We start from the raw sequence: 10,502 nt of genomic DNA on the forward strand, positions 1-10,502 counted from the left end.
AACATAAAACCGGTAGTCAGATGTATTCACACCACTGAAGGGAATCAGAGCTCAGTTTAAAAGTAACAGGGCACAACTTAGGAAGAGATATTCCAAATGTTTCTAATATTGATTTAGCAATAGTGGACATACTATAAAATAGATCCAATAGTCAAAGTCCAGGTAAGAAGAGTTGGTGTATGCATGCCATATTTCAAACTTAGCAGTTCTCAGAACCAAAGTTTGAAACTATATTTTGATTATTGACAGTGGATATCAAGAATACTCAGCCCCAACATCCCGACTTGACACCAAAAAGCACAATGTTATTATTACTGTTACTAGTAGTTGCATTTGTTAGCAGCTTTGGACAAAAGAAAAGTCTCAAAGTGACATAACTTAAAATGTAAACAGATAAAAATCAATTTAGAAGCCAAGGTAAAGTGTAGACCAAAATTCCTTAAACTGCACATCCAAAATGCCACAACAATAAGAGCAGCAATCAAAAATTGTGCTTACCGGTGTTGGGAATGCAGCCAGAGAGATCTTCTGATGCTCTGCTGAATCAGGTGCCAATCCACCAATCACAGCTGAGGCCAGTGGTTTTTCTTCACAACATGTTTGGAGAAAATCTCCCTGTCCTTCTGAGAAATCCAACTGTCAGGAAAAAAGAAAGCCAAAACACTTTAGTGCATCAATAGACAAACTAAGGCCAGGGGGCCGGATCTGGCCCAATCACCTTCTAAATCCGGCCTGCAAACGGTCCAGGAATCAGCATGTTTTTACATGACTAGAATGTGCCCTTTTATTTAAAATGCATCTCTGGGGTATTTGTGGGGCATAGGAATTCATTTATTATTATTTTTTCAAAATATAGTCCGGGCACCCAAAAGGTCTGAGGGACAGTGGACTGGTCCCCTGCTGAAAAAGTTTGCTGACCCCTGCTTTAGAGCATGGGTTGGCAAACTAAGGCCCGGGGGCTGGATCCGGCCCAATCGCCTTCTAAATCTGGCCCACAGATGGTCCAGGAATCAGCGTGTTTTTACATGAGTAGAATGTATCCTTTTATTTAAAATGAATCTCTGGGTTATTTGTGGGGCATAGGAATTTGTTCATTCCCCCCAAAAAATATAGTCCAGTTCCCCACAAGGTCTGAGGGACAGTGGAAAGGCCCCCTGCTGAAAAAGTTTGCTGACCCCTGCTTTAGAGCACATGATCAAATCATAACTTTTAATTCAAAATGTACAAAGTTCTCTTCTTTATTCCAGATGCATATAAAGTTAGAATTGTGGGATTCCAACCCTCCACTGGTTGCTGAAAACTTCCTGCTCTGGTTTATTAATTCCCAACTCCCTATCCCCCATCTTCTTCCTCAGAACACTAATCAATCCTCCATTCTCTGCATTTTAAACAAAGCTCTCTTATCCACTTGTTAAAGTCTTCCTATATGCCTGTAATCACAAGCAGCTCCAGCCCACACCAGATGAGCACACCTACAAAACTGTGACATCCTATACAGGTTGCAGAAATCAGCCTGAGGTCTTGCATGTCTAACTTTGCTTTGCGCAAGGCCTCACAAAATATCTCTTTCTCTCTCTCTTGGCTTAGTGATTGATGGGTTCCACCCAGTTGTCTTAATCATGACATAATCCTTGTAAATATATAAGTACATCAATCAACGGAGCAGTGGTAAATTTTGAAGTGCAGGAGTTTATTAAGACAGCCTCCTTAGCTATGCACCTAAAGAAAGTCCAAAAAATGCAGGCAGTTGTGTTGGCCATAATGCAACACACACACACACACACACACACACTGACTGAAATCCATTTCAGAGTTTTCTGGAAGTAAACTCCATTGAACTCAGTAGTGCTTGCTTCTGACTACATAGGGTTAACGCAGCGAGCTTTAACAAAATACCTTCAGCTAGCTGAAATTCATCCTTTAGCTTTTGATGAGAAATGCAAGCGATCTTGCTTAGAGGTGCTACCATTTAAAAGTACAAGCCGCATAAGAGAAAAGGAATATAGTATCTGTCCTCTGCTTGATTGTGTTCCTCATCCTATGACTCACTCCTCTATGCTAATCTGTCACAAACTAACCTGAATGCCTCATTATCACCTCATTCCCTTGCCAGAGCAAGAAGATCTGTCAAGTACCCTCAAGCAGATTACAGCATCAGCTCCTGCTTTGAAAAAGCCCCAGATGGGCACTCTCCTGTGTCTCCCCTCACTACACATTACCAACATCCACGCAGATCATAGCCACTTAACCTACACATAGCCATAACATCAAAGGAGGATCTGATTTTGCTTTCTTTTGTTTGCTTATCACATTAAAATCAACATTACAATTTCCCATAGCACAATTATGTTTTGGTACAGCACACTCCTAAGCATATTTATTCATAGGTAAATCCATAGTATTCAGAAGAAACTGGACGTGACATTAATTGCATGATTATTATTAACATGCATGGCTTTTGTTATGTAAATAACAACCACAGGGAAGCCTGAGGAGTCCTGGGACAAAGGGGGATGGTGAGAGGGAGTTTAACTCTTTCTCCCCCTAACACAATCTTGAAAGATGTTATTTGCATTTCAAGGAAAATCTCCACTACTGGGACTATGGTGAGGAAAGAACCCACCCCACCCCAGTCCTGCGGGTGCTATTTACATACAAAAGCCACACATGTTAATTGCATTCACACAATTAACATCATGTCAAGTTGGGCTGTCAATGGGGCTTGTTCACAAGTAAGAGTGCATCAAACTGCAGCTCAAGCAGAAATCTGGTAGGACTCTGGGCACTAAGCATGCCACTCTCCAAAAGCTGTTGGGAAAACCAGAAACCGCATTCTCCCTCTTTACAAAGGGTAGCAGAAGAAGGGGTCAAAAGGAATGGCCTGCTATCCATGAAATTCTTAAAAAGCCACTCTGCTGCAGCCACTCTTGTGAGTCGTGGACCACAGAAAAAGAATATCTTTTCAGCAGTAGAATCACATCATTTTGCTTTTTCCAGCTTGAACTGAATACATTGTTTTAAAAGAAAAATCACAAATGAAGGAAGGATGTCAAATTGGATAAAATGATCCAGATCTGGATATACTTTTCCAATGAAACATTTCAATCTATTCACCTAGCACAAAGATATCTTCTATATTTTCAGCACTGATGTATATCTATGTTATTCAGGGATACCATTTCAGGTTTCAAAGGGGTGTGAAGACATTGCAGAGTGAAGGCAACACTCAAAGTGTGTTCTTGGATATACTATACAATAAGATGAAAAATAAAAATTATTAAAAATTCAGCACATGTACTGTTTTGTTTTGTTTTACTCTTCATTGCTTGACAATAAGCTGCAGCTAAATAGTTGGTCTTAAGGGACAGACAAATGTGTCCTGAAATGTAGATTCCATCCTCCATTCTATGTTGTCTTTCACTTTTTATGCATAAGCCAGGAGCAGAACGCACAGTGCAAATAATTGCTCAAAAGAGGCTTGCTTATTATGTGGCTGGCTTCCACCGATCCACCACCATCCACAACTCAACTACATTATTGTAAAACCTACACCTTTAAGAACTTTCCAGAATGTTCCGAAACAGGCTTGCCTCCATGAAAATCCTTACACATCATCCCCCATTTCAGGTGTTGACAAATGCTTTAGTTCCCACATAAAACCTCAAACGGTTTTTCCAAAATAATAAATTTATATATAGTGTGTGAACATGTGAGAACATTCATAGAGTAGCCCTGTTTGCAAGAGTCGAAATGTATATTTGCAGGGAGTCTGGAGAAGCGGGCTATGAGCTGCTTTTGCATTCCTCCGGTTGTGATTGGTCCAAGCATCCATTGTACTTGAGATTCATGTGTGCCAGCTGTCAGTGAGCTTGCCAGGAGATATTATAGCAGCCAGAAGCAAAGCCCAATTTGGCACTGCACAGCTCATATGGTTTTTTTTTCCCCAGCCAACACTGGAGACATAAGGAGAAACTATAAGTAACTATGAAGGTGTAATATTACAGTTTTCCAAATTTGTAAAGTTCAACATCCCAGGACAAACAAACAAACAAACATTTGCTGAAGGATTGCATACTGGAATAGACATACATTCATAGCAGTGTATAACACATGTGGAACCCAATTCAATTTGGTTATTCCTTGGCCTTTTTAAAACGCAGCACTGAACACTACAGCTTTATGCATGCTCACCATCGAGATGAGTGTCAATTACTGTATATACATAGTCCTTAAAGGATTTATCATACTGCATACTTCCTTCTATTTGACACTGCCACACATCTTGTTTTATTTTGTGTATATCTCTTTACTCATTTGAATTCTGCCACTTTGGTTAAGGTACTTTTTATGAGTAATTCATGCTTCATAGCATTGCATTTACATTATTTTTTACCTTCTGTGACAAGGTTTTTATACACAGAAACCAAGCTCTGGCAAGAATGGCCTGTCAAGAATACTAACAGCTTGATAGCTAAATCTTTCTCTCCGGAAAATGATTCATTCAGACAATATAGTCAGGCCCCTTTGGAGAAATATGGAGCAAATGGCAAGCCAGTTTGGTCTACAACCAAGAAAGATTCTGAGCTGATGGCAGTTGTCACCCAGAAGAGACCGTGATACTACTTATAAAATAAACACACCCTCACAAAGGCATCAAATGTAACCTTTCCCACATTGTTCCAACTACCAGCATAGGTTCATGTCTCTGATTGCTTGCAGACAAATATTTGACAAAGAATTATAGGTATCTTTATAAGTGTGTACATTATATTTATTTATTCTAGTACTTTTAGGTAGCCGTTTAGGACAAAGCACTCCCAAGGTGGCTTCTGTAAAACATAAGAACACAACAACAACATATATGTGATACATCTATTTTGCGATCCCTTTACATCGTTCAAAAAACTACACACCTTTAAAACAACTGTATCATCCAAGAAGAGTAACAGCAACAATAGCAACACACCATTAAAATCAGTTTAAGCGCATAAAACATTTTTAGCATAGCTTTAAGAGAAAGCAACAAAAACCTGTTGAAATACCTGTATTGTTTCTGAGCCATCTTCAAAAGTGGCCTCATAAAACCTGAATGTCCAGCAGCTAGCCTGGATGTCAGTTGTTCATGAGTAACCAAGACTACATCTGCTCTCGCTAGGCAGGTCATAGCTGGCATACCAACCAAAGCTAGGGGGAATGGCCAAGTTGTGACTTGGCCCTTCAGGGGAAGTGCAACCCTATCCAAGACCAGTTGCAAACCTCCATCCAGATTAGTCAGGTTTCCCGCCCACTACATCTCTATCTTGTCTCAATTAAGCCTCAGCTTGTTCGCCCTCATCCATCCCCAAACCGCCTCCAGATAGCAGTTGAAGAGTTCAACAGACTCCCAGGAATGAGTGGGTGAAAACAAGAGGTAGAGATATGAGTCACCCACATATTGATGACGCTGCAGCCCAAAGACAGGATTATATATATTCTATATATACAACACAGATGTTTTAACTGGTTCTATAACTGCAGATAAATTGTAAGAGACAAAACTCTCAGCAAAACCCACAGTACTACAGTCTCCCTGGTCCAAAATGTTCTAATTCAAAGTGAGAATATTTCTACACTGCAAGAGAAATTCATATCCAGCTTTCCTGGCCTCCAGTTGAACCCCGTGAATCAGATGATGGAACAAAACATGCCACAGCATATAGGAGCGGGGAGTGTTTCTTTGAACTCTTCCTTTGCATTGTTTACCAACCTAAAGTCTTCAGGACCTAATTATTCCAAAGGGATATTTACTTGTTTTTCAGCAGCAAAAGCTTCAGAAGAAAAGAGGCTGCTGTTTCTCTACCCTCTTCCCACCAGAAAAAAGAAAAGAAAAGTGAGAGTCTCACAGAGGTGAAAAAACTCACTGAACGCGGACAGCTGTAACAAAAATTTACTTGGCTCTGAGATATTTTCAATCAAGGTTCTTTATTGAGGGACTCTGAAGGGACTTGCAACAAAGGATTGATGCTCATACCTCAAGAGGTATTCTGTTGAGAAAGCGGTATATAGATTTTGCTTATATAAATAAATAAGCAATGCCCTTTTTCAAATGAGCAACATTATGTAGAATTCTTAATATGGCCATAATAAAGATTAGACTAGATTGTTGTCCTCTTTGGTTTATATTAAAATTGCACTGAGGGTGTACTAATTTAATAGTCTGATTAGATAACTTTTTAAAAAAATGTGCTAAGGGTATGTGCTGCAGAATAAGGACCAGAGCTTATGTGGTATGTAATAAACATCATCACAGTATAATTGATTTAAGCAACCCAGGGACTTTGAGAAGAAAAATAAGATTATCTTTTAAATTATAAATAGTCCACTAATTACTTCTGGCTTTAGATTATCTTTATACAAATCTCATAAAGAGACGGTGATATTTCCCTCGTCTGCAAGAAATCAAAGTGGCCCATGCAACAATTTGCAAGGAAATTATATACTTAAGGTAGAACCAGCCGTCCTACCCAAAGGGATCTGTTAATAATTATGCAAATTCTCTCACCTCAGTATGCACATATTTGCGTAAAATATGTCTTGCTGCTATGCATATGATAACGTTTAATGCAGAACAGTTTAAGCAATATAATAAAATGGTAAAGCTTAATGATTCCGAACGTATAACTCAATGACCAAATATAATGGCTTGTATCAATGCAATAGTAAATTCCTATACCCTCTAAAGAGCTGTCAGCTTAATTTGTTTATTTCACACAGTTGATAACTTGCTTGCAATCCTGGCTAACTAGATTTCAAATGGATAGCTGCCTACAGCAATTATTTTAATAAAAGCTGAACATCTTGAGGCAGGGGAAACAATTAAGAGGGTGCTTGTTGGCTTCCCTGTATTTCAATCACTCTAAATTCCTCACTTTGTCCCACAAAAACATGCTCTTCTTCAGTAATTTTGCCCTGCTTGTGATGATGGACAACAACTAAACCAGAGCATGAAACTGTTGTTTTAATAAAGGCATTCAGGAATGTCTTCTCTTTCGCCAGTTCCACAGCATTTAGGCATGTGCCAGACCATTAGCGCACTTAGCTCAATGTCGTCTACCCTGATTGGCAAGGCCTCTCAAAGATATCACATAGGAGTCTTCTCCAACTCTGCCCAAAGATGTCAGAGGTTGAATCTGGGACCTTGCACTTGCAATGGATGTGCTCTGTCACTGAGCCCATCCCTTCCTCTTCTGTATGCTGTTGCAAGGAACATAGCAGTCAGAATGACAGAGAAGTGCAAAAGAAGAATGAGTGAAAATGCAAGGGGTATACAGTAAAATGTACGCAGGATTAGCAGAGTGCCACCTGGAATAGAACCAGGAATTCTCACTGCTCCTTGCAGTTGCCCCATGTGGAGAGCCACTAGATCTGTGGTTAGTGCAGTATTATCAGGATCCAAACTGAGCTGACCTTTGGACTTTCCTAGACAAGGTTTCCTGGGCTGAGCAACACCAAGCAATACATTCCAGCTTGATCCAGCCAAAGCGAAGAATGTGCTTTGGATTTCAATGAGTACGGTATGGACCATTCTTCAACTCTTGCCTATTGAAATCAGTTAAAAGGGCTTAACTTAGTTTGAATTGTAAATTTAGTATTCTCCTGAACATATAGTGTTATCTTGGGGAACACAACCAAGTTATCTCAGTGACAAGGAGGACTGCATAAAGGTAAGCGGGTGTTTGCTTGGGGTGTCATACGCACAAGCGCAACTTGCAATTAGACCCTTGTAGGTGATGCCTACAGAACAGTGAGGCTTTTTCCTCAATAACCGGTGCCTGGGAGTGGGGAATGACAGGGGGTGTTAAGAGGACAGGCCTAGATACACTACGTAGCCAGCCCTTCATCCCGTAAGCTAGGATGAAATAAGTGTTGCAAGTGTTGCAGTAAGATTCAACTGCCGGTCTACTTGGCTTCTGCACATGTGCACCATCTGTTCCATTGTCTCCGGCAGCCAAGCTTGTGTTGGGCCAGCTCTGACAGCCCCATCGCAAAGCTGCTGAAAGTGGGTTGACCAGGGTGGTGGTCAATGTGGACTGAACTACAAGGGTTGGTTGTAGTGAAACACAACTCCCAAGCCCAGCTCAGCTAGCAATAAATTCAGTCCACATTTTCACCTCACCAGCTTGAAATGTGAACAAGCCCTCAACCACCATTTTAGCTTAGACAGCAGGAAACATTGCTCCCCAGGAGTCATCAGTTCAGCTTCAAACTCCAAAGCAAAAATGTGGCTAGTAAGCACTCGCTGTGGTTTCATGCAGCATTGTATTGAAGAGCCTTAAATCTGTCTCGTATGCAGCTTTTGGACTTTAGAGAAGATCTAAAGCAGCTAGATTCAGGAAGACCTGGCAACATAACAACATGCAAAACCTTGTACATTTTAGGGTTAAAAAACTGAACCAATTTCTGTAGGATCTCTTTTCAGTAAATTATTCAGCACCATTTAAAACTGCTCAACTACCAGATTGTACAATCCCCAATGTTACTTTTTGTTAGAAAACAAATGTTTAAAGACAAGCTTGGCTGCAGAAAGTGCTAATGAACTTGCATCTGGTTGGGAGAGGCGTAGCAGCAGGAGCAGAGGGCAGAGGAGATAACGAAACCCTTAACAAGGGAGGCATCAAGTCATAAAAACAGCAACACTTCTAAATGACTTCTTTGTTAGCCACAGTGCTGCAGCCCCATCATCTGCGTAGCTAGAGCAAAATGTTGCTGAGAAGGTTGTAATCAGGCTGTTACAGACTGTTTTCACAGCTCTTCATAGGACTAAATCAGCAACTGGAGAATCAGACTCTGGCATCAGATCTTAGTCTAAAAATTTACAAACACCCGATGCAACTGTGATGTGAAATAACAAGTACCTGCATGTGTGAGGATGAAGAAACAATTTATGGATAACATCCCTGCCACTGTCCTAAGTTCTGAGACTTTCACACTGTTCTACCCTATGTATTCTCATTAGCCATCCCATTCCCCAGACAGCGGTATGGGGTGCGGGAGAGAGGCTTGAAGCTTATGCTGCCCCCTCACCCCACAAACAGATTTCCTCATTATTTCCAGAGGGACAGCTATCTTTGTCTCTTGCAGCAAAAGCGGAAGAGCCTTGTGGCATCTTAAAGAGGAGCAAATTGAGTACCTCATACATTTTTCTGGATCGCTTTATCAGATGCATGGTTCTGTCCTCAGTTGCAGGTATTTGTACCTGTGGTATGTGTGCATATCTATATGTAGGGGAGGAGGTTGTAAGCAGAGAGGTCGGAAGGAGATGAAAGCTGGAAAAATAAGGACAGTGATAATTACCATACCTTAGTAACAGTAGCTATTTACAAAAAGAACAACCACAAAAAAACATTTTACAATAGAAACATCCTGGAATTGTAAGCCAATTGACACATGTAGTGTGATAAAAATCCATTGTGGAGATTCAATCTGCAGCTGATGGTGCTGAACCTCTTGATGTATTGTAATTCAGCAGCCTCCCTGCTGCTGTCTCCCTTTGAAGATCTTTTGTTCAAAGAGGGCCATCTTAAGATTAGTTACAGAGTGTGTGCTGGCAGGCTGAAATGTTTCCCCACTGGCTTTCCATTTCTGAAGACACATTTGTTGCCTCCTCCTTCTGGATATCTGCATTTTACAAAAACAGGCCAAAGGGCATTGTTGGCAAATGATTGTTTACACGTCATCCTTAGATGCTGTGGAGGACATTATCAGGTCCTGTAATAGTGCTGTCAGGGCAGCTTTCTGGGCAGAGCTGGCATCTGGGTCCATAACTCTCTTGAGTGTCATGTTGTCGCTGGTAAATAGCAGGTTTGGGTTAAGAGGCTGTTTGCTGGTAAGTTTTACCCTGTTTGGATTTTTAATTGGATTTTTAAAATGGTTTCTGCTGTGTATTTTCCACCTTGGATAAAGGGCAGGTAAGAAAAAATATGAATGAATGAATGAATGAATGAATGAATGAATGAATGAATGAATGCAGGTCTGGCATCCAAGGTCTGTTAAAAGGAAATGTCATTGTCCAGGACGGACAATGGTACAGCTGAGTGGTCTTAACCGTTGACTGTAAATTACAAGTGGTGGTCATTTTCTCTTCTAGGTCTGTTCTGTAGAAGATTGTTCCTGGGTACCAATCTGACCTTGCTGGCCTGTTTTTTCACTTTGTTTGGTGGGCACTGTAGATTTCATGACAGGTAATCTATAACACAGTTGTCACAATCTAATGATAAGGAGTTCACATGAAGCATGTATACCGACAGTTAGAACCAGTTAGAAATAACGCTTCAGGTTAAGAACTTTGCTTCAGGATGAGAACAGAAATCATGCTCTGGCGGCACAGCGGCAGCAGGAGGCCCCATTAGCTAAAGTGATGCTTCAGGTTAAGAACAGTTTCAGGTTAAGTACGGACCTCCGGAATGAATTAGGTACTTAACCCGAGGTACCACTGTACTTTTGAGAAAAACTGGCAAAGCCAC

General features: G+C 40.7%; 1 protein-coding gene across 2 annotated transcripts in view; it reads right to left on the bottom strand.

Annotated features, from left to right (window-relative positions):
- The window catches only part of ZNF385D (zinc finger protein 385D), a 571,924-nt gene extending 562,625 nt beyond the window's left edge, over window positions 1-9,299 (bottom strand). Inside the window, exons 1-2 of one of the 2 annotated variants that reach the window (XM_083705882.1) lie at window positions 9,170-9,299; window positions 499-636 (exon numbers count right to left, since the gene is read on the bottom strand). The gene's annotated coding sequence lies outside the window, so the exon portion shown is untranslated. The remainder of the gene's footprint in view (window positions 1-498; window positions 637-9,169) is intronic. The other variant, XM_083705891.1, reaches the window with a different exon arrangement.
- Window positions 9,300-10,502: the final 1,203 nt, after the last annotated feature.

Source organism: Podarcis gaigeae (genome assembly GCF_964106915.1).
Source record: "Podarcis gaigeae genome assembly, chromosome: 12".
Classification (NCBI taxonomy): Eukaryota; Metazoa; Chordata; class Lepidosauria; order Squamata; family Lacertidae; genus Podarcis; species Podarcis gaigeae.